Here is a 24,356-nt window from a genome sequence, read left to right as displayed (position 1 = left end):
CCGGCAGCCCACAGAAGATTCGCCGCCCAACAAGCAGCTGGACCTCTAGGACGGTATCGTCGGAGGGGCCCCGTTTCGTCAGTGTTGAATAAAGATTGTCACCATTCGCCCTTGTGGCCATGTATTCGTGTTCTATGTTGTGTTTTATTTGTGTTCACCTGTATCCGCTTTTTATATTAAAGATGAATTTTTTGGTGGGTAACTCCCTTCAGTGGGAGTTCCCTTTGATAAAAAAAAAAAAAAAAAAAAAAAAAAAAAAAAAAAAAACTAAAGATTTCCGTGGAGGGGAACATTTGATGAGTCTTTAAACAATTTTTTGTTGTGCCCAGTGTTTACACACTGGGCCGGTTACCGTTAAACCACTGGGCCCGGGGGTGAGGCGGGGAGGGGGAAATCTGAAAAATCGAATTGGACAAGTATCGTTCATGGGAATTTTTTTTTTCTTTTTTCAACTATTACCATGCACAATTACGTACCTTCCTTCCGCACTTTCAAGACGGTGGGGTTGTTCGCCAAGGCACCGTAAACTTGAGACCTACGAATGCATTACATACCATACACAGATGAAAAAAAAAAAAAAAATTACACTTCACTGTACATAATTCTTAACACTACTTCACAACTACTAAGTTGAAATTTTTTCACCGGGACAGCGCGAACGCAGTCCCGACTACCAAAAATTACGCGCCCGAGTTACCCACATTTGGGGTAATCGCAGAGGTCAGCTCAACCGAAGTGCAAGGGAAGAGCCTCACCCTGGGGGAACCCCCTGCTTGATCAGGGTAGCCCCTACGCCAGGTAAGTATGCTGCGCAGTGTTTCGCTTTTCTATTTCACTTGGAGCTCGGACCACCTCATCAACGTGTTTTGAGGTTATGTACTTCTACCTCCGAAACAGCTCTTTCCCCAGACATAACACTCCCGTGCCAGTTCATCACACTACATGACAGTACACACCAACAATGCAAATACAATTTCTTCCTACAACTGCCCGTTTCTACTCGCACCTCGTTTCCTTTGTTTCTGTACCCACGGCGACGGTCGACCGCCGCGTGCATTTGGTTACCCCGTTTGCCGCGTGGCGGCACTTGGTTACACCGTTTGCCGCGTGGCGGCACTCGGGTCGTCGCGTCCGCCTCGGCAAAAAGGCGGGCACCACGGCACAGTCGAGAGGGGAACTTTTTTCCATTAGCAACATACCTAGGGTTTCACGAAATATCGAGTGCCGTGTCCCACGAGGCGATTTTCGGACGATTCGCGGCTTCAGGCTGCACGACCGTACGCTATTTTCACCATTAGTGGTGGTCCGCACATTTTTCCTATATAGTCCGGATTTTCAAAGTTTCAACCGTGCTCTGGTTTCCCTTCAAACGCATAAATCTTTCGCCTTTTACTAAAGATTTCCGTGGAGGGGAACATTTGATGAGTCTTTAAACAATTTTTTGTTGTGCCCAGTGTTTACACACTGGGCCGGTTACCGTTAAACCACTGGGCCCGGGGGTGAGGCGGGGAGGGGGAAATCTGAAAAATCGAATTGGACAAGTATCGTTCATGGGAATTTTTTTTTTCTTTTTTCAACTATTACCATGCACAATTACGTACCTTCCTTCCGCACTTTCAAGACGGTGGGGTTGTTCGCCAAGGCACCGTAAACTTGAGACCTACGAATGCATTACATACCATACACAGATGAAAAAAAAAAAAAAAATTACACTTCACTGTACATAATTCTTAACACTACTTCACAACTACTAAGTTGAAATTTTTTCACCGGGACAGCGCGAACGCAGTCCCGACTACCAAAAATTACGCGCCCGAGTTACCCACATTTGGGGTAATCGCAGAGGTCAGCTCAACCGAAGTGCAAGGGAAGAGCCTCACCCTGGGGGAACCCCCTGCTTGATCAGGGTAGCCCCTACGCCAGGTAAGTATGCTGCGCAGTGTTTCGCTTTTCTATTTCACTTGGAGCTCGGACCACCTCATCAACGTGTTTTGAGGTTATGTACTTCTACCTCCGAAACAGCTCTTTCCCCAGACATAACACTCCCGTGCCAGTTCATCACACTACATGACAGTACACACCAACAATGCAAATACAATTTCTTCCTACAACTGCCCGTTTCTACTCGCACCTCGTTTCCTTTGTTTCTGTACCCACGGCGACGGTCGACCGCCGCGTGCATTTGGTTACCCCGTTTGCCGCGTGGCGGCACTTGGTTACACCGTTTGCCGCGTGGCGGCACTCGGGTCGTCGCGTCCGCCTCGGCAAAAAGGCGGGCACCACGGCACAGTCGAGAGGGGAACTTTTTTCCATTAGCAACATACCTAGGGTTTCACGAAATATCGAGTGCCGTGTCCCACGAGGCGATTTTCGGACGATTCGCGGCTTCAGGCTGCACGACCGTACGCTATTTTCACCATTAGTGGTGGTCCGCACATTTTTCCTATATAGTCCGGATTTTCAAAGTTTCAACCGTGCTCTGGTTTCCCTTCAAACGCATAAATCTTTCGCCTTTTACTAAAGATTTCCGTGGAGGGGAACATTTGATGAGTCTTTAAACAATTTTTTGTTGTGCCCAGTGTTTACACACTGGGCCGGTTACCGTTAAACCACTGGGCCCGGGGGTGAGGCGGGGAGGGGGAAATCTGAAAAATCGAATTGGACAAGTATCGTTCATGGGAATTTTTTTTTTCTTTTTTCAACTATTACCATGCACAATTACGTACCTTCCTTCCGCACTTTCAAGACGGTGGGGTTGTTCGCCAAGGCACCGTAAACTTGAGACCTACGAATGCATTACATACCATACACAGATGAAAAAAAAAAAAAAAATTACACTTCACTGTACATAATTCTTAACACTACTTCACAACTACTAAGTTGAAATTTTTTCACCGGGACAGCGCGAACGCAGTCCCGACTACCAAAAATTACGCGCCCGAGTTACCCACATTTGGGGTAATCGCAGAGGTCAGCTCAACCGAAGTGCAAGGGAAGAGCCTCACCCTGGGGGAACCCCCTGCTTGATCAGGGTAGCCCCTACGCCAGGTAAGTATGCTGCGCAGTGTTTCGCTTTTCTATTTCACTTGGAGCTCGGACCACCTCATCAACGTGTTTTGAGGTTATGTACTTCTACCTCCGAAACAGCTCTTTCCCCAGACATAACACTCCCGTGCCAGTTCATCACACTACATGACAGTACACACCAACAATGCAAATACAATTTCTTCCTACAACTGCCCGTTTCTACTCGCACCTCGTTTCCTTTGTTTCTGTACCCACGGCGACGGTCGACCGCCGCGTGCATTTGGTTACCCCGTTTGCCGCGTGGCGGCACTTGGTTACACCGTTTGCCGCGTGGCGGCACTCGGGTCGTCGCGTCCGCCTCGGCAAAAAGGCGGGCACCACGGCACAGTCGAGAGGGGAACTTTTTTCCATTAGCAACATACCTAGGGTTTCACGAAATATCGAGTGCCGTGTCCCACGAGGCGATTTTCGGACGATTCGCGGCTTCAGGCTGCACGACCGTACGCTATTTTCACCATTAGTGGTGGTCCGCACATTTTTCCTATATAGTCCGGATTTTCAAAGTTTCAACCGTGCTCTGGTTTCCCTTCAAACGCATAAATCTTTCGCCTTTTACTAAAGATTTCCGTGGAGGGGAACATTTGATGAGTCTTTAAACAATTTTTTGTTGTGCCCAGTGTTTACACACTGGGCCGGTTACCGTTAAACCACTGGGCCCGGGGGTGAGGCGGGGAGGGGGAAATCTGAAAAATCGAATTGGACAAGTATCGTTCATGGGAATTTTTTTTTTCTTTTTTCAACTATTACCATGCACAATTACGTACCTTCCTTCCGCACTTTCAAGACGGTGGGGTTGTTCGCCAAGGCACCGTAAACTTGAGACCTACGAATGCATTACATACCATACACAGATGAAAAAAAAAAAAAAAATTACACTTCACTGTACATAATTCTTAACACTACTTCACAACTACTAAGTTGAAATTTTTTCACCGGGACAGCGCGAACGCAGTCCCGACTACCAAAAATTACGCGCCCGAGTTACCCACATTTGGGGTAATCGCAGAGGTCAGCTCAACCGAAGTGCAAGGGAAGAGCCTCACCCTGGGGGAACCCCCTGCTTGATCAGGGTAGCCCCTACGCCAGGTAAGTATGCTGCGCAGTGTTTCGCTTTTCTATTTCACTTGGAGCTCGGACCACCTCATCAACGTGTTTTGAGGTTATGTACTTCTACCTCCGAAACAGCTCTTTCCCCAGACATAACACTCCCGTGCCAGTTCATCACACTACATGACAGTACACACCAACAATGCAAATACAATTTCTTCCTACAACTGCCCGTTTCTACTCGCACCTCGTTTCCTTTGTTTCTGTACCCACGGCGACGGTCGACCGCCGCGTGCATTTGGTTACCCCGTTTGCCGCGTGGCGGCACTTGGTTACACCGTTTGCCGCGTGGCGGCACTCGGGTCGTCGCGTCCGCCTCGGCAAAAAGGCGGGCACCACGGCACAGTCGAGAGGGGAACTTTTTTCCATTAGCAACATACCTAGGGTTTCACGAAATATCGAGTGCCGTGTCCCACGAGGCGATTTTCGGACGATTCGCGGCTTCAGGCTGCACGACCGTACGCTATTTTCACCATTAGTGGTGGTCCGCACATTTTTCCTATATAGTCCGGATTTTCAAAGTTTCAACCGTGCTCTGGTTTCCCTTCAAAGGCATCAAACTGTTCAGGGGAATTTTTTAAAAGCTTTTTGAAGCAAATCTGAGCACTTTTGGCCATTAACTAACTGGTTTCCTTTCAGCAATTTCAGCGAGCCGCCGAGACCTGCTGCTGCTAGTTCCTGAGTCGACCACCAGGAGTGCTCTTGTGTAGATCTAGTTCTTAGATCCTAGATCTTCTTCTTGTGAGTGCTGTGCGCCACCGAGTCGCGGCCTATTGGGGCGGCTGAGGGGGGAGTTTGGAATGGACTCCCTCCCGATGAAGCCAAACCAGGGCGGGGGCGACCTCGGTCAGAGGCCATCGGCCGAGGCCACTTCTTGTGACTCCCGGCAACCAAGTTGTAGCCTATTGGGGAGGCCGAGGGGAGAGTTTGGAATGGACTCTCTCCCGATGACGCCGAACCAGGGCGGGGACGACTTTGGTCCGAGGCCCTCGGCCGAGGCCGGTTCTGGCGATGAGATGACTACTGACAATCGGCCACCCCAGCCACGACAATACTGTGGACCGCATCGCCAGCGCTTGGAGACCATGCAAGTCGGGTCTGGGGAGGCGGGCGCTGCTGGGGTCGGGGGGGTGGCTCCGCCTCCCTCCCCCGCGCCGGCCGGGCTGCGCACCCAGACTGTTTGCATTAAGGTCAGCGAGACGAAACATCTTCACGGCCTGGACGTCTCCACCATCCTCGCTCTGCCTACGACTACCTCTGCTCCAACACCACCAACTGTGACTACTACTACCACCACGGCCTGCATCACTTCACCGATCATGTCTCCTGCGCCTTCTCTTCCGCTGTTGCCGACCGACTCACCGCCTGCCGCCGTTCCTCCTGCTGCGACTGCTACTCCCATGGACACCGGCTTCATCGTTCCCACGAAGACCGTCAAGCGCGCCCACCCCGACCAGCACTCCTCCGACGATGCCGTCCCTACCAGCAACCGCTACGACAGTCTCCTCAGTCTACCGGATACCGACACCGACGACGGCGCTGGGGCTGCCTCCTCGGACCGACCCTTGACTGCCAAGCCCCGCCGCAAGCAGCATGCTAAACGGCACCGGCCCGACACGCAACCTCCTCCTGTGCCCTTCACCACTCTCCCGGGCCCCTCTTCGACGAGTCCCAGCTCATCTCGTGCTCCACCCCGCCCTCCAGCCTCGCAGCCTCGTGCCTCCTCCTCGGCGGCGCCTCGCCCGCCTACCTCCACTCCTCGCACGCCTCGCATGCCTCCGATCGCCTGCCTTCTCACGCCCACAGCCGGCCCCTTCGCCACTGCACAACGTTTTCAGTCTCTCCTCTCCGGTCCTCTCTCTGTCACCTCCGTCAATGACCGCACCTCCTTTTATACCAGCAACCCTCAGGACCACCAGCTCCTATTTGACGAACTCCAACGCCTCGGATATAAACCCTACACCCATCTCCGCCCCGACGAGCGTGCCGATCGAGTTGTGATCAAGAAACTCCCTCTCTCCACGACGGCTGACGAGGTCACCCAGTCCCTGCTCGACCTGCACCTACCTGTGGCATCTGTGGTGGCCATGCGCACCTCTCCTACTTCAACGACCCGGCCTTTCCTGGTCACTACATCCGGTCTGGGTGAGGCAGCCCCCTTCCTGAAGTTGAAGACATTGGGCTGCTGGGTGGTGGCAGTTGAGAAATACCGCGGCTCGGGGCGCGTACCTCAGTGCTACCGCTGCCAGCGGCCTGGACACCCGTCCTCCCGATGCCACCGGGACCTCGCCTGTTTCAAGTGCGCTGGGCCCCACTGGTCTCGGGACTGCACCTCGACTACCCGACGCTGCACGCTCTGTGACGGGGCCCACTTCGCTACTTCCACTGACTGTCGCGTGATTCAGGCTTACCTGCGCCGACACCCTCAACGACTCACTGACGCCACGACGACTGCCGTGGGGACCGGGCCCTCTGTCCCGTCCCTGTCCGATCCCAAGACGTTTCCTGCTCTCTCCACCAATGCTTGGGCACGCCCTCCCCCCGTTGTACCGGTTGTTCCCCCCTCTGCCACCTCGCACCCTCCTCCTTCCGCTCCTTCTTCTGACTCTCGACCGCTTGCCTCCGACTCAGACTGCTCGTCGCTTTCATCCCTCATTCACGACTTCATTTCATTCATCCGACAGTACCTCCCGCTCATCCGGACTGTCCTGACGGCACTCTCCCGAGCCCGCACCTCCACCGAGAAGTTCGAAGTGCTCCTCCAGGCCCTTCTGAATTTCTTCGATGGATCCCGCCCCTCCCCTTAGTGTCCTCATCTGGAACGTCTTTTCCCTCCTCCCTAAGCTCCACGACCTTTTGCACCTGCTCCACGAGCGATCGCCCGACGTCGTGTTCCTTTCTGAGACCTGGCTCTCCCCCTCTGCCCCCGTCCTGGTCCCCGGGTATGCGGTCCACCGTGCCGATCGCGATGGTCGGGGCGGGGGGGTGGCGTTACTCGTCCGCAACACCATTTCACATCATCGCCGTCGCATCCCTTCTTCCCCCGCGGCCGAGGCGGTTGCTGTGCGCTTGCACGGCCTCCCGTACTCCCTGACCTTGGTATCCTTGTACCTCCCCCCTCAGTTCGCCTTTCCCACGGCCGGCGTTGTCGCCCTCGGTCGGCTCGACGCCCACGTCGTGCTGGCCGGGGACTTCAACGCCACCCATCCCTTCTGGGGCTGTGCCGCCGCAAACCGGCGGGGCAGCTCCCTCCGGCAACTCCTTCGGCGTACTCCTCTCTCTCTTTATGCCCCTCCGACCCCGACATTTTTTCCGGCCCAGCTCAACCGGCAACCCAGCATCATCGACTTTGCACTGTCCACGCCCCTCCCCATTCTCTCGGATCTCACCACCATCGCCTCCGGCACCTCCGACCACTTGCCTGTTCTTGCCACACTTCACTTTCACCCCCGTTCTAACCCCCACCTCCCCCGCTTCGATTTTCCCAAGGCCGACTGGGGCGGTTTTCAGCGTTCCCTCTCCGCTGCCATTGACCTGTCTGTTCCGTTCGATACCCCTGCCCGCCTTGACGCCAACGTTCTCTCGCTGACCGACGCCATTTCCGCGGCCGCCTCTGCCAACATACCTCTGGTTCCCCCCCGTCCCCTTGTCGACCCATTTCCGCCTTACCTCCGGGACGCCTTGTCCTTGCGCAACCGCTTCCGCGTCCTCTGGCAGGCTAGTCGTTCCCTGCTGCACCGGCGGGTGTACCTGGTGCTGCGGGGGCGCTGCCGGCGATTGGTCGCGGAGTGGAGGGCCCGTCTGGAGACTCGGCGTCTCCAATCCCTCTCTGCTTGCTCCGGCTCCCTCTGGTCTCACGTCCGTCGTCTCCGCTCGGTTCCTACCACCATCCCCCCGCTGACCACCCCCACGGGTGTGGCGGAAACGGCCTCGGAGCGATCCGAGGCGGTGGCCGCCTACCTGGCGACCACCTTCGCATCCGCACCCGGCCCTTCCCTGTCCTCCGAGTCTTCGGACGACGAGGACGGGGCCCGCCTCCTGTCTCGCCACGTCACTTTGCCCCCCCTTCCGGCCACCTTCCCCCTGCCGCTCGTCACGCCTTCCGAGGTCCGCACCCTGCTCGCCCGCCTTCGGCCCCGTTCTGCTCCTGGCCACGACTCTCTGCCCTCCCCCGTGCTCCGTGCCCTACCTCGCAAGGCCCTTGTGTTTCTGACCCGTCTTTTCAACGCAATGTTCCTCCTCTGCCACTTCCCCACCCCCTGGAAAACCGCCATCGTCTCACCCATCCCCAAACCTGGCAAGCCCCCGTCTCTCCCTTCATCTTTTCGGCCCATCTCGCTTCTTCCTATTCTGTCCAAGGTCGCGGAACGGGCGATCCACCGCCGTCTCCTCTTTCAAGTCACCACCCTGGACCTTCTACCCCGCCACCAGTTCGGTTTCCGCCCCCGCCACTCGACGACCCACGCCATTGCCCGTGTGGAGCACCTGGTGGTCCAGGGATTCGCCAGGCGGCAACACACGGGCATGGTGCTTCTTGACCTCGCCCGTGCTTTCGATTCCGTTCCGCATGCCCAGCTCCTCCAGCGCCTCTCTGCCCCCGACCTCTCATCTCATCTCGTCCGCCTCCTCTGCTCCTTCCTGGAGGGTCGCACCTTCCGGGTTCGGGTGGAGGGGGTCCTCTCCGGCCCCCGCCCCATCTCCGCCGGCGTCCCCCAGGGCGCCATTCTCTCACCGCTACTTTTTACCCTCCACATCTCTGATCTCAAGCCCCCTCCCGGCACCTATCTTGTCCAGTACGCCGATGATACCTGTCTCCTGGCCTCTTCAGTTTCCGAGCGGCTGCTCTGCGACCGTCTCGGCCGCGGCCTCACTTCCCTCAACAATCAGTTCCTCGCGCGTGGCATCGGGCTCAATCACTCTAAATCACGATCCATCCTCTTCTCCCGACTTCATCCACACCACGACCACCCGCCAGTCATCTCCGCCGTAGCCATCCCCTGGTCGCCTCGCATCCGTTATCTGGGGGTCACCCTAGACAATACCTTTACTTTTCTGCCGCGCCTCGACTCCATCCGCACCAAGTCCCGTGCCGTCATGGCTCAGCTGGCCACCGTACTCAGACCGACATCCGGCACCCCTCTCGACGTTCGTGTGACTGCCTACCGTTCCTTCGTTCTTCCCCACTTCCTCTACGCGTGCCCGGCTTGGGTCCACTCCTCTCTGTACAACCTCCGTCCGATCGCCCGGTCCTACTTTCTCGGTGCCCGCCTCCTGCTCGGTCTCCCTCGCGCCACCTTACGGCAGACCCTCCTGGACCAGACTGGGCTCCCGCACTTACACGAGCTGCTCTGCAAGGTGACTAAGAAGTTCCTCCGCCACTGCCGGCGTTCTGACAACCCCCTGATCCGACTCCTTGCAGAGCCCCTGCCTGACGCCCCTCACCCCCGCCGACCGCTCTTTACCTACGATCATTTGAGACGCCCTGACCCCGATGACGTTGACGCTGGTGCAGTCGCGGCTGGTGGGCCCGGCAGCTGACGACGGTGATCACCACGTCCACGGTTGGCTCTGAGGAATGTTACCAGGCATCATCCCATCAAGATCTCTGCTCTCAGTGAACTACTGCCTACCATCGCCACTGCTCCGGACCGTCTTCATCTGCGGCCCGGCACCTTCTGCGCCCCGAGTCGCCCCCGGCAGCCCACAGAAGATTCGCCGCCCAACAAGCAGCTGGACCTCTAGGACGGTATCGTCGGAGGGGCCCCGTTTCGTCAGTGTTGAATAACGATTGTCACCATTCGCCCTTGTGGCCATGTATTCGTGTTCTATGTTGTGTTTTATTTGTGTTCACCTGTATCCGCTTTTTATATTAAAGATGAATTTTTTGGTGGGTAACTCCCTTCAGTGGGAGTTCCCTTTGTAAAAAAAAAAAAAAAAAAAAAAAAAAAAAAAAAAAAAAAAAAAAAAAAAAACTAAAGATTTCCGTGGAGGGGAACATTTGATGAGTCTTTAAACAATTTTTTGTTGTGCCCAGTGTTTACACACTGGGCCGGTTACCGTTAAACCACTGGGCCCGGGGGTGAGGCGGGGAGGGGGAAATCTGAAAAATCGAATTGGACAAGTATCGTTCATGGGAATTTTTTTTTTCTTTTTTCAACTATTACCATGCACAATTACGTACCTTCCTTCCGCACTTTCAAGACGGTGGGGTTGTTCGCCAAGGCACCGTAAACTTGAGACCTACGAATGCATTACATACCATACACAGATGAAAAAAAAAAAAAAAATTACACTTCACTGTACATAATTCTTAACACTACTTCACAACTACTAAGTTGAAATTTTTTCACCGGGACAGCGCGAACGCAGTCCCGACTACCAAAAATTACGCGCCCGAGTTACCCACATTTGGGGTAATCGCAGAGGTCAGCTCAACCGAAGTGCAAGGGAAGAGCCTCACCCTGGGGGAACCCCCTGCTTGATCAGGGTAGCCCCTACGCCAGGTAAGTATGCTGCGCAGTGTTTCGCTTTTCTATTTCACTTGGAGCTCGGACCACCTCATCAACGTGTTTTGAGGTTATGTACTTCTACCTCCGAAACAGCTCTTTCCCCAGACATAACACTCCCGTGCCAGTTCATCACACTACATGACAGTACACACCAACAATGCAAATACAATTTCTTCCTACAACTGCCCGTTTCTACTCGCACCTCGTTTCCTTTGTTTCTGTACCCACGGCGACGGTCGACCGCCGCGTGCATTTGGTTACCCCGTTTGCCGCGTGGCGGCACTTGGTTACACCGTTTGCCGCGTGGCGGCACTCGGGTCGTCGCGTCCGCCTCGGCAAAAAGGCGGGCACCACGGCACAGTCGAGAGGGGAACTTTTTTCCATTAGCAACATACCTAGGGTTTCACGAAATATCGAGTGCCGTGTCCCACGAGGCGATTTTCGGACGATTCGCGGCTTCAGGCTGCACGACCGTACGCTATTTTCACCATTAGTGGTGGTCCGCACATTTTTCCTATATAGTCCGGATTTTCAAAGTTTCAACCGTGCTCTGGTTTCCCTTCAAACGCATAAATCTTTCGCCTTTTACTAAAGATTTCCGTGGAGGGGAACATTTGATGAGTCTTTAAACAATTTTTTGTTGTGCCCAGTGTTTACACACTGGGCCGGTTACCGTTAAACCACTGGGCCCGGGGGTGAGGCGGGGAGGGGGAAATCTGAAAAATCGAATTGGACAAGTATCGTTCATGGGAATTTTTTTTTTCTTTTTTCAACTATTACCATGCACAATTACGTACCTTCCTTCCGCACTTTCAAGACGGTGGGGTTGTTCGCCAAGGCACCGTAAACTTGAGACCTACGAATGCATTACATACCATACACAGATGAAAAAAAAAAAAAAAATTACACTTCACTGTACATAATTCTTAACACTACTTCACAACTACTAAGTTGAAATTTTTTCACCGGGACAGCGCGAACGCAGTCCCGACTACCAAAAATTACGCGCCCGAGTTACCCACATTTGGGGTAATCGCAGAGGTCAGCTCAACCGAAGTGCAAGGGAAGAGCCTCACCCTGGGGGAACCCCCTGCTTGATCAGGGTAGCCCCTACGCCAGGTAAGTATGCTGCGCAGTGTTTCGCTTTTCTATTTCACTTGGAGCTCGGACCACCTCATCAACGTGTTTTGAGGTTATGTACTTCTACCTCCGAAACAGCTCTTTCCCCAGACATAACACTCCCGTGCCAGTTCATCACACTACATGACAGTACACACCAACAATGCAAATACAATTTCTTCCTACAACTGCCCGTTTCTACTCGCACCTCGTTTCCTTTGTTTCTGTACCCACGGCGACGGTCGACCGCCGCGTGCATTTGGTTACCCCGTTTGCCGCGTGGCGGCACTTGGTTACACCGTTTGCCGCGTGGCGGCACTCGGGTCGTCGCGTCCGCCTCGGCAAAAAGGCGGGCACCACGGCACAGTCGAGAGGGGAACTTTTTTCCATTAGCAACATACCTAGGGTTTCACGAAATATCGAGTGCCGTGTCCCACGAGGCGATTTTCGGACGATTCGCGGCTTCAGGCTGCACGACCGTACGCTATTTTCACCATTAGTGGTGGTCCGCACATTTTTCCTATATAGTCCGGATTTTCAAAGTTTCAACCGTGCTCTGGTTTCCCTTCAAAGGCATCAAACTGTTCAGGGGAATTTTTTAAAAGCTTTTTGAAGCAAATCTGAGCACTTTTGGCCATTCACTAACTGGTTTCCTTTCAGCAATTTCAGCGAGCCGCCGAGACCTGCTGCTGCTAGTTCCTGAGTCGACCACCAGGAGTGCTCTTGTGTAGATCTAGTTCTTAGATCCTAGATCTTCTTCTTGTGAGTGCTGTGCGCCACCGAGTCGCGGCCTATTGGGGCGGCTGAGGGGGGAGTTTGGAATGGACTCCCTCCCGATGAAGCCAAACCAGGGCGGGGGCGACCTCGGTCAGAGGCCATCGGCCGAGGCCACTTCTTGTGACTCCCGGCAACCAAGTTGTAGCCTATTGGGGAGGCCGAGGGGAGAGTTTGGAATGGACTCTCTCCCGATGACGCCGAACCAGGGCGGGGACGACTTTGGTCCGAGGCCCTCGGCCGAGGCCGGTTCTGGCGATGAGATGACTACTGACAATCGGCCACCCCAGCCACGACAATACTGTGGACCGCATCGCCAGCGCTTGGAGACCATGCAAGTCGGGTCTGGGGAGGCGGGCGCTGCTGGGGTCGGGGGGGTGGCTCCGCCTCCCTCCCCCGCGCCAGCCGGGCTGCGCACCCAGACTGTTTGCATTAAGGTCAGCGAGACGAAACATCTTCATGGCCTGGACGTCTCCACCATCCTCGCTCTGCCTACGACTACCTCTGCTCCAACACCACCAACTGTGACTACTACTACCACCACGGCCTGCATCACTTCACCGATCATGTCTCCTGCGCCTTCTCTTCCGCTGTTGCCGACCGACTCACCGCCTGCCGCCGTTCCTCCTGCTGCGACTGCTACTCCCATGGACACCGGCTTCATCGTTCCCACGAAGACCGTCAAGCGCGCCCACCCCGACCAGCACTCCTCCGACGATGCCGTCCCTACCAGCAACCGCTACGACAGTCTCCTCAGTCTACCGGATACCGACACCGACGACGGCGCTGGGGCTGCCTCCTCGGACCGACCCTTGACTGCCAAGCCCCGCCGCAAGCAGCATGCTAAGCGGCACCGGCCCGACACGCAACCTCCTCCTGTGCCCTTCACCACTCTCCCGGGCCCCTCTTCGACGAGTCCCAGCTCATCTCGTGCTCCACCCCGCCCTCCAGCCTCGCAGCCTCGTGCCTCCTCCTCGGCGGCGCCTCGCCCGCCTACCTCCACTCCTCGCACGCCTCGCATGCCTCCGATCGCCTGCCTTCTCACGCCCACAGCCGGCCCCTTCGCCACTGCACAACGTTTTCAGTCTCTCCTCTCCGGTCCTCTCTCTGTCACCTCCGTCAATGACCGCACCTCCTTTTATACCAGCAACCCTCAGGACCACCAGCTCCTATTTGACGAACTCCAACGCCTCGGATATAAACCCTACACCCATCTCCGCCCCGACGAGCGTGCCGATCGAGTTGTGATCAAGAAACTCCCTCTCTCCACGACGGCTGACGAGGTCACCCAGTCCCTGCTCGACCTGCACCTACCTGTGGCATCTGTGGTGGCCATGCGCACCTCTCCTACTTCAACGACCCGGCCTTTCCTGGTCACTACATCCGGTCTGGGTGAGGCAGCCCCCTTCCTGAAGTTGAAGACATTGGGCTGCTGGGTGGTGGCAGTTGAGAAATACCGCGGCTCGGGGCGCGTACCTCAGTGCTACCGCTGCCAGCGGCCTGGACACCCGTCCTCCCGATGCCACCGGGACCTCGCCTGTTTCAAGTGCGCTGGGCCCCACTGGTCTCGGGACTGCACCTCGACTACCCGACGCTGCACGCTTTGTGACGGGGCCCACTTCGCTACTTCCACTGACTGTCGCGTGATTCAGGCTTACCTGCGCCGACACCCTCAACGACTCACTGACGCCACGACGACTGCCGTGGGGACCGGGCCCTCTGTCCCGTCCCTGTCCGATCCCAAGACGTTTCCTGCTCTCTCCACCAATGCTTGGGCACGCCCTCCCCCCGTTGTACCGGTTGTTCCCCCCTCTGCCACCTCGCACCCTCCTCCTTCCGCTCCTTCTTCTGACTCTCGACCGCTTGCCTCCGACTCAGACTGCTCGTCGCTTTCATCCCTCATTCACGACTTCATTTCATTCATCCGACAGTACCTCCCGCTCATCCGGTCTGTCCTGACGGCACTCTCCCGAGCCCGCACCTCCACCGAGAAGTTCGAAGTGCTCCTCCAGGCCCTTCTGAATTTCTTCGATGGATCCCGCCCCTCCCCTTAGTGTCCTCATCTGGAACGTCTTTTCCCTCCTCCCTAAGCTCCACGACCTTTTGCACCTGCTCCACGAGCGATCGCCCGACGTCGTGTTCCTTTCTGAGACCTGGCTCTCCCCCTCTGCCCCCGTCCTGGTCCCCGGGTATGCGGTCCACCGTGCCGATCGCGATGGTCGGGGCGGGGGGGTGGCGTTACTCGTCCGCAACACCATTTCACATCATCGCCGTCGCATCCCTTCTTCCCCCGCGGCCGAGGCGGTTGCTGTGCGCTTGCACGGCCTCCCGTACTCCCTGACCTTGGTATCCTTGTACCTCCCCCCTCAGTACGCCTTTCCCACGGCCGACGTTGTCGCCCTCGGTCGGCTCGACGCCCACGTCGTGCTGGCCGGGGACTTCAACGCCACCCATCCCTTCTGGGGCTGTGCCGCCGCGAACCGGCGAGGCAGCTCCCTCCGGCAACTCCTTCGGCGTACTCCTCTCTCTCTTTATGCCCCTCCGACCCCGACATTTTTTCCGGCCCAGCTCAACCGGCAACCCAGCATCATCGACTTTGCACTGTCCACGCCCCTCCCCATTCTCTCGGATCTCACCACCATCACCTCCGGCACCTCCGACCACTTGCCTGTTCTTGCCACACTTCACTTTCACCCCCGTTCTAACCCCCACCTCCCCCGCTTCGATTTTCCCAAGGCCGACTGGGGCGGTTTTCAGCGTTCCCTCTCCGCTGCCATAGACCTGTCTGTTCCGTTCGATACCCCTGCCCGCCTTGACGCCAACGTTCTCTCGCTGACCGACGCCATTTCCGCGGCCGCCTCTGCCAACATACCTCTGGTTCCCCCCCGTCCCCTTGTCGACCCATTTCCGCCTTACCTCCGGGACGCCTTGTCCTTGCGCAACCGCTTCCGCGTCCTCTGGCAGGCTAGTCGTTCCCTGCTGCACCGGCGGGTGTACCTGGTGCTGCGGGGGCGCTGCCGGCGATTGGTCGCGGAGTGGAGGGCCCGTCTGGAGACTCGGCGTCTCCAATCCCTCTCTGCTTGCTCCGGCTCCCTCTGGTCTCACGTCCGTCGTCTCCGCTCGGTTCCTACCACCATCCCCCCGTTGACCACCCCCACGGGTGTGGCGGAAACGGCCTCGGAGCGATCCGAGGCGGTGGCCGCCTACCTGGCGACCACCTTCGCATCCGCACCCGGCCCTTCCCTGTCCTCCGAGTCTTCGGACGACGAGGACGGGGCCCGCCTCCTGTCTCGCCACGTCACTTTGCCCCCCCTTCCGGCCACCTTCCCCCTGCCGCTCGTCACGCCTTCCGAGGTCCGCACCCTGCTCGCCCGCCTTCGGCCCCGTTCTGCTCCTGGCCACGACTCTCTGCCCTCCCCCGTGCTCCGTGCCCTACCTCGCAAGGCCCTTGTGTTTCTGACCCGTCTTTTCAACGCAATGTTCCTCCTCTGCCACTTCCCCACCCCCTGGAAAACCGCCGTCGTCTCACCCATCCCCAAACCTGGCAAGCCCCCGTCTCTCCCTTCATCTTTTCGGCCCATCTCGCTTCTTCCTATTCTGTCCAAGGTCGCGGAACGGGCGATCCACCGCCGTCTCCTCTTTCAAGTCACCACCCTGGACCTTCTACCCCGCCACCAGTTCGGTTTCCGCCCCCGCCACTCGACGACCCACGCCATTGCCCGTGTGGAGCACCTGGTGGTCCAGGGATTCGCCAGGCGGCAACACACGGGCATGGTGCTTCTTGACCTCGCCCGTGCTTTCGATTCCGTTCCGCATGCCCAGCTCCTCCAGCGCCTCTCTGCCACCGACCTCTCATCTCATCTCATCCGCCTCCTCTGCTCCTTCCTGGAGGGTCGCACCTTCCGGGTTCGGGTGGAGGGGGTCCTCTCCGGCCCCCGCCCCATCTCCGCCGGCGTCCCCCAGGGCGCCATTCTCTCACCGCTACTTTTTACCCTCCACATCTCTGATCTCAAGCCCCCTCCCGGCACCTATCTTGTCCAGTACGCCGATGATACCTGTCTCCTGGCCTCTTCAGTTTCCGAGCGGCTGCTCTGCGACCGTCTCGGCCGCGGCCTCACTTCCCTCAACAATCAGTTCCTCGCGCATGGCATCGGGCTCAATCACTCTAAATCACGATCCATCCTCTTCTCCCGACTTCATCCACACCACGACCACCCGCCAGTCATCTCCACCGTAGCCATCCCCTGGTCGCCTCGCATCCGTTATCTGGGGGTCACCCTAGACAATACCTTTACTTTTCTGCCGCACCTCGACTCAATCCGCACCAAGTCCCGTGCCGTCATGGCTCAGCTGGCCACCATACTCAGACCGACATCCGGCACCCCTCTCGACGTTCGTGTGACTGCCTACCGTTCCTTTGTTCTTCCCCACTTCCTCTACGCGTGCCCGGCTTGGGTCCACTCCTCTCTGTACAACCTCCGTCCGATCACCCGGTCCTACTTTCTCGGTGCCCGCCTCCTGCTCGGTCTCCCTCGCGCCACCTTACGACAGACCCTCCTGGACCAGACTGGGCTCCCGCACTTACACGAGCTGCTCTGCAAGGTGACTAAGAAGTTTCTCCGCCACTGCCGGCGTTCTGACAACCCCCTGATCCGACTCCTTGCAGAGCCCCTGCCTGACGCCCCTCACCCCCGCCGACCGCTCTTTACCTACGATCATTTGAGACGCCCTGACCCTGATGACGTTGACGCTGGTGCAGTCGCGGCTGGTGGGCCCGGCAGCTGACGACGGTGATCACCACGTCCACGGTTGGCTCTGAGGAATGTTACCAGGCATCATCCCATCAAGATCTCTGCTCTCAGTGAACTACTGCCTAACATCGCCACTGCTCCGGACCGTCTTCATCTGCGGCCCGGCACCTTCTGCGCCCCGAGTCGCCCCCGGCAGCCCACAGAAGATTCGCCGCCCAACAAGCAGCTGGACCTCTAGGACGGTATCGTCGGAGGGGCCCCGTTTCGTCAGTGTTGAATAAAGATTGTCACCATTCGCCCTTGTGGCCATGTATTCGTGTTCTATGTTGTGTTTTATTTGTGTTCACCTGTATCCGCTTTTTATATTAAAGATGAATTTTTTTGGTGGGTAACTCCCTTCAGTGGGAGTTCCCTTTGATTAAAAAAAAAAAAAAAAAAAAAAAAAAAAAAAAAAAAAAAAAAACTAAAGATTTCCGTGGAGGGGAACATTTGATGAGTCTTTAAACAATTTTTTGTTGTGCCCAGTGTTTACACACTGGGCCGGTTACCGTTAAACCACTGGGCCCGGGGGTGAGGCGGGGAGGGGGAAATCTGAAAAATCGAATTGGACAAGTATCGTTCATGGGAATTTTTTTTTTCTTTTTTCAACTATTACCATGCACAATTACGTACCTTCCTTCCGCACTTTCAAGACGGTGGGGTTGTTCGCCAAGGCACCGTAAACTTGAGACCTACGAATGCATTACATACCATACACAGATGAAAAAAAAAAAAAAAATTACACTTCACTGTACATAATTCTTAACACTACTTCACAACTACTAAGTTGAAATTTTTTCACCGGGACAGCGCGAACGCAGTCCCGACTACCAAAAATTACGCGCCCGAGTTACCCACATTTGGGGTAATCGCAGAGGTCAGCTCAACCGAAGTGCAAGGGAAGAGCCTCACCCTGGGGGAACCCCCTGCTTGATCAGGGTAGCCCCTACGCCAGGTAAGTATGCTGCGCAGTGTTTCGCTTTTCTATTTCACTTGGAGCTCGGACCACCTCATCAACGTGTTTTGAGGTTATGTACTTCTACCTCCGAAACAGCTCTTTCCCCAGACATAACACTCCCGTGCCAGTTCATCACACTACATGACAGTACACACCAACAATGCAAATACAATTTCTTCCTACAACTGCCCGTTTCTACTCGCACCTCGTTTCCTTTGTTTCTGTACCCACGGCGACGGTCGACCGCCGCGTGCATTTGGTTACCCCGTTTGCCGCGTGGCGGCACTTGGTTACACCGTTTGCCGCGTGGCGGCACTCGGGTCGTCGCGTCCGCCTCGGCAAAAAGGCGGGCACCACGGCACAGTCGAGAGGGGAACTTTTTTCCATTAGCAACATACCTAGGGTTTCACGAAATATCGAGTGCCGTGTCCCACGAGGCGATTTTCGGACGATTCGCGGCTTCAGGCTGCACGACCGTACGCTATTTTCACCATTAGTGGTGGTCCGCACATTTTTCCTATATAGTCCGGATTTTCAAAGTTTCAACCGTGCTCTGGTTTCCCTTCAAACGCATAAATCTTTCGCCTTTTACTAAAGATTTCCGTGGAGGGGAACATTTGATGAGTCTTTAAACAATTTTTTGTTGTGCCCAGTGTTTACACACTGGGCCGGTTACCGTTAAACCACTGGGCCCGGGGGTGAGGCGGGGAGGGGGAAATCTGAAAAATCGAATTGGACAAGTATCGTTCATGGGAATTTTTTTTTTCTTTTTTCAACTATTACCATGCACAATTACGTACCTTCCTTCCGCACTTTCAAGACGGTGGGGTTGTTCGCCAAGGCACCGTAAACTTGAGACCTACGAATGCATTACATACCATACACAGATGAAAAAAAAAAAAAAAATTACACTTCACTGTACATAATTCTTAACACTACTTCACAACTACTAAGTTGAAATTTTTTCACCGGGACAGCGCGAACGCAGTCCCGACTACCAAAAATTACGCGCCCGAGTTACCCACATTTGGGGTAATCGCAGAGGTCAGCTCAACCGAAGTGCAAGGGAAGAGCCTCACCCTGGGGGAACCCCCTGCTTGATCAGGGTAGCCCCTACGCCAGGTAAGTATGCTGCGCAGTGTTTCGCTTTTCTATTTCACTTGGAGCTCGGACCACCTCATCAACGTGTTTTGAGGTTATGTACTTCTACCTCCGAAACAGCTCTTTCCCCAGACATAACACTCCCGTGCCAGTTCATCACACTACATGACAGTACACACCAACAATGCAAATACAATTTCTTCCTACAACTGCCCGTTTCTACTCGCACCTCGTTTCCTTTGTTTCTGTACCCACGGCGACGGTCGACCGCCGCGTGCATTTGGTTACCCCGTTTGCCGCGTGGCGGCACTTGGTTACACCGTTTGCCGCGTGGCGGCACTCGGGTCGTCGCGTCCGCCTCGGCAAAAAGGCGGGCACCACGGCACAGTCGAGAGGGGAACTTTTTTCCATTAGCAACATACCTAGGGTTTCACGAAATATCGAGTGCCGTGTCCCACGAGGCGATTTTCGGACGATTCGCGGCTTCAGGCTGCACGACCGTACGCTATTTTCACCATTAGTGGTGGTCCGCACATTTTTCCTATATAGTCCGGATTTTCAAAGTTTCAACCGTGCTCTGGTTTCCCTTCAAACGCATAAATCTTTCGCCTTTTACTAAAGATTTCCGTGGAGGGGAACATTTGATGAGTCTTTAAACAATTTTTTGTTGTGCCCAGTGTTTACACACTGGGCCGGTTACCGTTAAACCACTGGGCCCGGGGGTGAGGCGGGGAGGGGGAAATCTGAAAAATCGAATTGGACAAGTATCGTTCATGGGAATTTTTTTTTTCTTTTTTCAACTATTACCATGCACAATTACGTACCTTCCTTCCGCACTTTCAAGACGGTGGGGTTGTTCGCCAAGGCACCGTAAACTTGAGACCTACGAATGCATTACATACCATACACAGATGAAAAAAAAAAAAAAAATTACACTTCACTGTACATAATTCTTAACACTACTTCACAACTACTAAGTTGAAATTTTTTCACCGGGACAGCGCGAACGCAGTCCCGACTACCAAAAATTACGCGCCCGAGTTACCCACATTTGGGGTAATCGCAGAGGTCAGCTCAACCGAAGTGCAAGGGAAGAGCCTCACCCTGGGGGAACCCCCTGCTTGATCAGGGTAGCCCCTACGCCAGGTAAGTATGCTGCGCAGTGTTTCGCTTTTCTATTTCACTTGGAGCTCGGACCACCTCATCAACGTGTTTTGAGGTTATGTACTTCTACCTCCGAAACAGCTCTTTCCCCAGACATAACACTCCCGTGCCAGTTCATCACACTACATGACAGTACACACCAACAATGCAAATACAATTTCTTCCTACAACTGCCCGTTTCTACTCGCACCTCGTTTCCTTTGTTTCTGTACCCACGGCGACGGTCGACCGCCGCGTGCATTTGGTTACCCCGTTTGCCGCGTGGCGGCACTTGGTTACACCGTTTGCCGCGTGGCGGCACTCGGGTCGTCGCGTCCGCCTCGGCAAAAAGGCGGGCACCACGGCACAGTCGAGAGGGGAACTTTTTTCCATTAGCAACATACCTAGGGTTTCACGAAATATCGAGTGCCGTGTCCCACGAGGCGATTTTCGGACGATTCGCGGCTTCAGGCTGCACGACCGTACGCTATTTTCACCATTAGTGGTGGTCCGCACATTTTTCCTATATAGTCCGGATTTTCAAAGTTTCAACCGTGCTCTGGTTTCCCTTCAAACGCATAAATCTTTCGCCTTTTACTAAAGATTTCCGTGGAGGGGAACATTTGATGAGTCTTTAAACAATTTTTTGTTGTGCCCAGTGTTTACACACTGGGCCGGTTACCGTTAAACCACTGGGCCCGGGGGTGAGGCGGGGAGGGGGAAATCTGAAAAATCGAATTGGACAAGTATCGTTCATGGGAATTTTTTTTTTCTTTTTTCAACTATTACCATGCACAATTACGTACCTTCCTTCCGCACTTTCAAGACGGTGGGGTTGTTCGCCAAGGCACCGTAAACTTGAGACCTACGAATGCATTACATACCATACACAGATGAAAAAAAAAAAAAAAATTACACTTCACTGTACATAATTCTTAACACTACTTCACAACTACTAAGTTGAAATTTTTTCACCGGGACAGCGCGAACGCAGTCCCGACTACCAAAAATTACGCGCCCGAGTTACCCACATTTGGGGTAATCGCAGAGGTCAGCTCAACCGAAGTGCAAGGGAAGAGCCTCACCCTGGGGGAACCCCCTGCTTGATCAGGGTAGCCCCTACGCCAGGTAAGTATGCTGCGCAGTGTTTCGCTTTTCTATTTCACTTGGAGCTCGGACCACCTCATCAACGTGTTTTGAGGTTATGTACTTCTACCTCCGAAACAGCTCTTTCCCCAGACATAACACTCCCGTGCCAGTTCATCACACTACATGACAGTACACACCAACAATGCAAATACAATTTCTTCCTACAACTGCCCGTTTCTACTCGCACCTCGTTTCCTTTGTTTCTGTACCCACGGCGACGGTCGACCGCCGCGTGCATTTGGTTACCCCGTTTGCCGCGTGGCGGCACTTGGTTACACCGTTTGCCGCGTGGCGGCACTCGGGTCGTCGCGTCCGCCTCGGCAAAAAGGCGGGCACCACGGCACAGTCGAGAGGGGAACTTTTTTCCATTAGCAACATACCTAGGGTTTCACGAAATATCGAGTGCCGTGTCCCACGAGGCGATTTTCGGACGATTCGCGGCTTCAGGCTGCACGACCGTACGCTATTTTCACCATTAGTGGTGGTCCGCACATTTTTCCTATATAGTCCGGATTTTCAAAGTTTCAACCGTGCTCTGGTTTCCCTTCAAACGCATAAATCTTTCGCCTTTTACTAAAGATTTCCGTGGAGGGGAACATTTGATGAGTCTTTAAACAATTTTTTGTTGTGCCCAGTGTTTACACACTGGGCCGGTTACCGTTAAACCACTGGGCCCGGGGGTGAGGCGGGGAGGGGGAAATCTGAAAAATCGAATTGGACAAGTATCGTTCATGGGAATTTTTTTTTTCTTTTTTCAACTATTACCATGCACAATTACGTACCTTCCTTCCGCACTTTCAAGACGGTGGGGTTGTTCGCCAAGGCACCGTAAACTTGAGACCTACGAATGCATTACATACCATACACAGATGAAAAAAAAAAAAAAAATTACACTTCACTGTACATAATTCTTAACACTACTTCACAACTACTAAGTTGAAATTTTTTCACCGGGACAGCGCGAACGCAGTCCCGACTACCAAAAATTACGCGCCCGAGTTACCCACATTTGGGGTAATCGCAGAGGTCAGCTCAACCGAAGTGCAAGGGAAGAGCCTCACCCTGGGGGAACCCCCTGCTTGATCAGGGTAGCCCCTACGCCAGGTAAGTATGCTGCGCAGTGTTTCGCTTTTCTATTTCACTTGGAGCTCGGACCACCTCATCAACGTGTTTTGAGGTTATGTACTTCTACCTCCGAAACAGCTCTTTCCCCAGACATAACACTCCCGTGCCAGTTCATCACACTACATGACAGTACACACCAACAATGCAAATACAATTTCTTCCTACAACTGCCCGTTTCTACTCGCACCTCGTTTCCTTTGTTTCTGTACCCACGGCGACGGTCGACCGCCGCGTGCATTTGGTTACCCCGTTTGCCGCGTGGCGGCACTTGGTTACACCGTTTGCCGCGTGGCGGCACTCGGGTCGTCGCGTCCGCCTCGGCAAAAAGGCGGGCACCACGGCACAGTCGAGAGGGGAACTTTTTTCCATTAGCAACATACCTAGGGTTTCACGAAATATCGAGTGCCGTGTCCCACGAGGCGATTTTCGGACGATTCGCGGCTTCAGGCTGCACGACCGTACGCTATTTTCACCATTAGTGGTGGTCCGCACATTTTTCCTATATAGTCCGGATTTTCAAAGTTTCAACCGTGCTCTGGTTTCCCTTCAAACGCATAAATCTTTCGCCTTTTACTAAAGATTTCCGTGGAGGGGAACATTTGATGAGTCTTTAAACAATTTTTTGTTGTGCCCAGTGTTTACACACTGGGCCGGTTACCGTTAAACCACTGGGCCCGGGGGTGAGGCGGGGAGGGGGAAATCTGAAAAATCGAATTGGACAAGTATCGTTCATGGGAATTTTTTTTTTCTTTTTTCAACTATTACCATGCACAATTACGTACCTTCCTTCCGCACTTTCAAGACGGTGGGGTTGTTCGCCAAGGCACCGTAAACTTGAGACCTACGAATGCATTACATACCATACACAGATGAAAAAAAAAAAAAAAATTACACTTCACTGTACATAATTCTTAACACTACTTCACAACTACTAAGTTGAAATTTTTTCACCGGGACAGCGCGAACGCAGTCCCGACTACCAAAAATTACGCGCCCGAGTTACCCACATTTGGGGTAATCGCAGAGGTCAGCTCAACCGAAGTGCAAGGGAAGAGCCTCACCCTGGGGGAACCCCCTGCTTGATCAGGGTAGCCCCTACGCCAGGTAAGTATGCTGCGCAGTGTTTCGCTTTTCTATTTCACTTGGAGCTCGGACCACCTCATCAACGTGTTTTGAGGTTATGTACTTCTACCTCCGAAACAGCTCTTTCCCCAGACATAACACTCCCGTGCCAGTTCATCACACTACATGACAGTACACACCAACAATGCAAATACAATTTCTTCCTACAACTGCCCGTTTCTACTCGCACCTCGTTTCCTTTGTTTCTGTACCCACGGCGACGGTCGACCGCCGCGTGCATTTGGTTACCCCGTTTGCCGCGTGGCGGCACTTGGTTACACCGTTTGCCGCGTGGCGGCACTCGGGTCGTCGCGTCCGCCTCGGCAAAAAGGCGGGCACCACGGCACAGTCGAGAGGGGAACTTTTTTCCAT

The 24,356-nt window shown here is 54.6% G+C and overlaps 21 non-coding genes across 21 annotated transcripts; 9 read left to right on the top strand and 12 right to left on the bottom strand.

Annotated features, from left to right (window-relative positions):
- Nucleotides 1–643: 643 nt before the first annotated feature.
- LOC134543961 (U1 spliceosomal RNA) lies at nucleotides 644–806 on the bottom strand. The gene has a single exon (XR_010077402.1). It is a non-coding gene; the product is annotated as a U1 spliceosomal RNA (small nuclear RNA).
- A 543-nt stretch (nucleotides 807–1,349) lies between these two features.
- Nucleotides 1,350–1,469, top strand: LOC134543981 (U5 spliceosomal RNA). The gene has a single exon (XR_010077421.1). It is a non-coding gene; the product is annotated as a U5 spliceosomal RNA (small nuclear RNA).
- A 299-nt stretch (nucleotides 1,470–1,768) lies between these two features.
- Nucleotides 1,769–1,931, bottom strand: LOC134543960 (U1 spliceosomal RNA). The gene has a single exon (XR_010077401.1). It is a non-coding gene; the product is annotated as a U1 spliceosomal RNA (small nuclear RNA).
- A 543-nt stretch (nucleotides 1,932–2,474) lies between these two features.
- LOC134543980 (U5 spliceosomal RNA) lies at nucleotides 2,475–2,594 on the top strand. Its single transcript, XR_010077420.1, has one exon. It is a non-coding gene; the product is annotated as a U5 spliceosomal RNA (small nuclear RNA).
- Nucleotides 2,595–2,893: 299 nt separating this feature from the next.
- Nucleotides 2,894–3,056, bottom strand: LOC134543959 (U1 spliceosomal RNA). Its single transcript, XR_010077400.1, has one exon. It is a non-coding gene; the product is annotated as a U1 spliceosomal RNA (small nuclear RNA).
- Nucleotides 3,057–3,599: 543 nt separating this feature from the next.
- Nucleotides 3,600–3,719, top strand: LOC134543978 (U5 spliceosomal RNA). The gene has a single exon (XR_010077418.1). It is a non-coding gene; the product is annotated as a U5 spliceosomal RNA (small nuclear RNA).
- Nucleotides 3,720–4,018: 299 nt separating this feature from the next.
- On the bottom strand, nucleotides 4,019–4,181 carry LOC134543958 (U1 spliceosomal RNA). Its single transcript, XR_010077399.1, has one exon. It is a non-coding gene; the product is annotated as a U1 spliceosomal RNA (small nuclear RNA).
- A 6,361-nt stretch (nucleotides 4,182–10,542) lies between these two features.
- Nucleotides 10,543–10,705, bottom strand: LOC134543957 (U1 spliceosomal RNA). The gene has a single exon (XR_010077398.1). It is a non-coding gene; the product is annotated as a U1 spliceosomal RNA (small nuclear RNA).
- Nucleotides 10,706–11,248: 543 nt separating this feature from the next.
- LOC134543977 (U5 spliceosomal RNA) lies at nucleotides 11,249–11,368 on the top strand. Its single transcript, XR_010077417.1, has one exon. It is a non-coding gene; the product is annotated as a U5 spliceosomal RNA (small nuclear RNA).
- Nucleotides 11,369–11,667: 299 nt separating this feature from the next.
- LOC134543955 (U1 spliceosomal RNA) lies at nucleotides 11,668–11,830 on the bottom strand. The gene has a single exon (XR_010077396.1). It is a non-coding gene; the product is annotated as a U1 spliceosomal RNA (small nuclear RNA).
- A 6,356-nt stretch (nucleotides 11,831–18,186) lies between these two features.
- Nucleotides 18,187–18,349, bottom strand: LOC134543954 (U1 spliceosomal RNA). Its single transcript, XR_010077395.1, has one exon. It is a non-coding gene; the product is annotated as a U1 spliceosomal RNA (small nuclear RNA).
- A 543-nt stretch (nucleotides 18,350–18,892) lies between these two features.
- On the top strand, nucleotides 18,893–19,012 carry LOC134543976 (U5 spliceosomal RNA). Its single transcript, XR_010077416.1, has one exon. It is a non-coding gene; the product is annotated as a U5 spliceosomal RNA (small nuclear RNA).
- A 299-nt stretch (nucleotides 19,013–19,311) lies between these two features.
- LOC134543953 (U1 spliceosomal RNA) lies at nucleotides 19,312–19,474 on the bottom strand. Its single transcript, XR_010077394.1, has one exon. It is a non-coding gene; the product is annotated as a U1 spliceosomal RNA (small nuclear RNA).
- Nucleotides 19,475–20,017: 543 nt separating this feature from the next.
- Nucleotides 20,018–20,137, top strand: LOC134543975 (U5 spliceosomal RNA). The gene has a single exon (XR_010077415.1). It is a non-coding gene; the product is annotated as a U5 spliceosomal RNA (small nuclear RNA).
- Nucleotides 20,138–20,436: 299 nt separating this feature from the next.
- LOC134543952 (U1 spliceosomal RNA) lies at nucleotides 20,437–20,599 on the bottom strand. The gene has a single exon (XR_010077393.1). It is a non-coding gene; the product is annotated as a U1 spliceosomal RNA (small nuclear RNA).
- Nucleotides 20,600–21,142: 543 nt separating this feature from the next.
- LOC134543974 (U5 spliceosomal RNA) lies at nucleotides 21,143–21,262 on the top strand. The gene has a single exon (XR_010077414.1). It is a non-coding gene; the product is annotated as a U5 spliceosomal RNA (small nuclear RNA).
- A 299-nt stretch (nucleotides 21,263–21,561) lies between these two features.
- Nucleotides 21,562–21,724, bottom strand: LOC134543951 (U1 spliceosomal RNA). Its single transcript, XR_010077392.1, has one exon. It is a non-coding gene; the product is annotated as a U1 spliceosomal RNA (small nuclear RNA).
- Nucleotides 21,725–22,267: 543 nt separating this feature from the next.
- Nucleotides 22,268–22,387, top strand: LOC134543973 (U5 spliceosomal RNA). The gene has a single exon (XR_010077413.1). It is a non-coding gene; the product is annotated as a U5 spliceosomal RNA (small nuclear RNA).
- A 299-nt stretch (nucleotides 22,388–22,686) lies between these two features.
- Nucleotides 22,687–22,849, bottom strand: LOC134543950 (U1 spliceosomal RNA). The gene has a single exon (XR_010077391.1). It is a non-coding gene; the product is annotated as a U1 spliceosomal RNA (small nuclear RNA).
- Nucleotides 22,850–23,392: 543 nt separating this feature from the next.
- LOC134543972 (U5 spliceosomal RNA) lies at nucleotides 23,393–23,512 on the top strand. The gene has a single exon (XR_010077412.1). It is a non-coding gene; the product is annotated as a U5 spliceosomal RNA (small nuclear RNA).
- A 299-nt stretch (nucleotides 23,513–23,811) lies between these two features.
- LOC134543949 (U1 spliceosomal RNA) lies at nucleotides 23,812–23,974 on the bottom strand. Its single transcript, XR_010077390.1, has one exon. It is a non-coding gene; the product is annotated as a U1 spliceosomal RNA (small nuclear RNA).
- Between the last annotated feature and the right edge of the window lie 382 nt (nucleotides 23,975–24,356).

The sequence above is a fragment of the Bacillus rossius genome, unplaced genomic scaffold (assembly GCF_032445375.1).
Source record: "Bacillus rossius redtenbacheri isolate Brsri unplaced genomic scaffold, Brsri_v3 Brsri_v3_scf264, whole genome shotgun sequence".
Lineage (NCBI taxonomy): Eukaryota > Metazoa > Arthropoda > Insecta > Phasmatodea > Bacillidae > Bacillus > Bacillus rossius.
The sequence above is the reverse complement of the archived record's forward strand: the minus strand, read 5'-3'. Positions and strand labels throughout refer to the sequence as shown.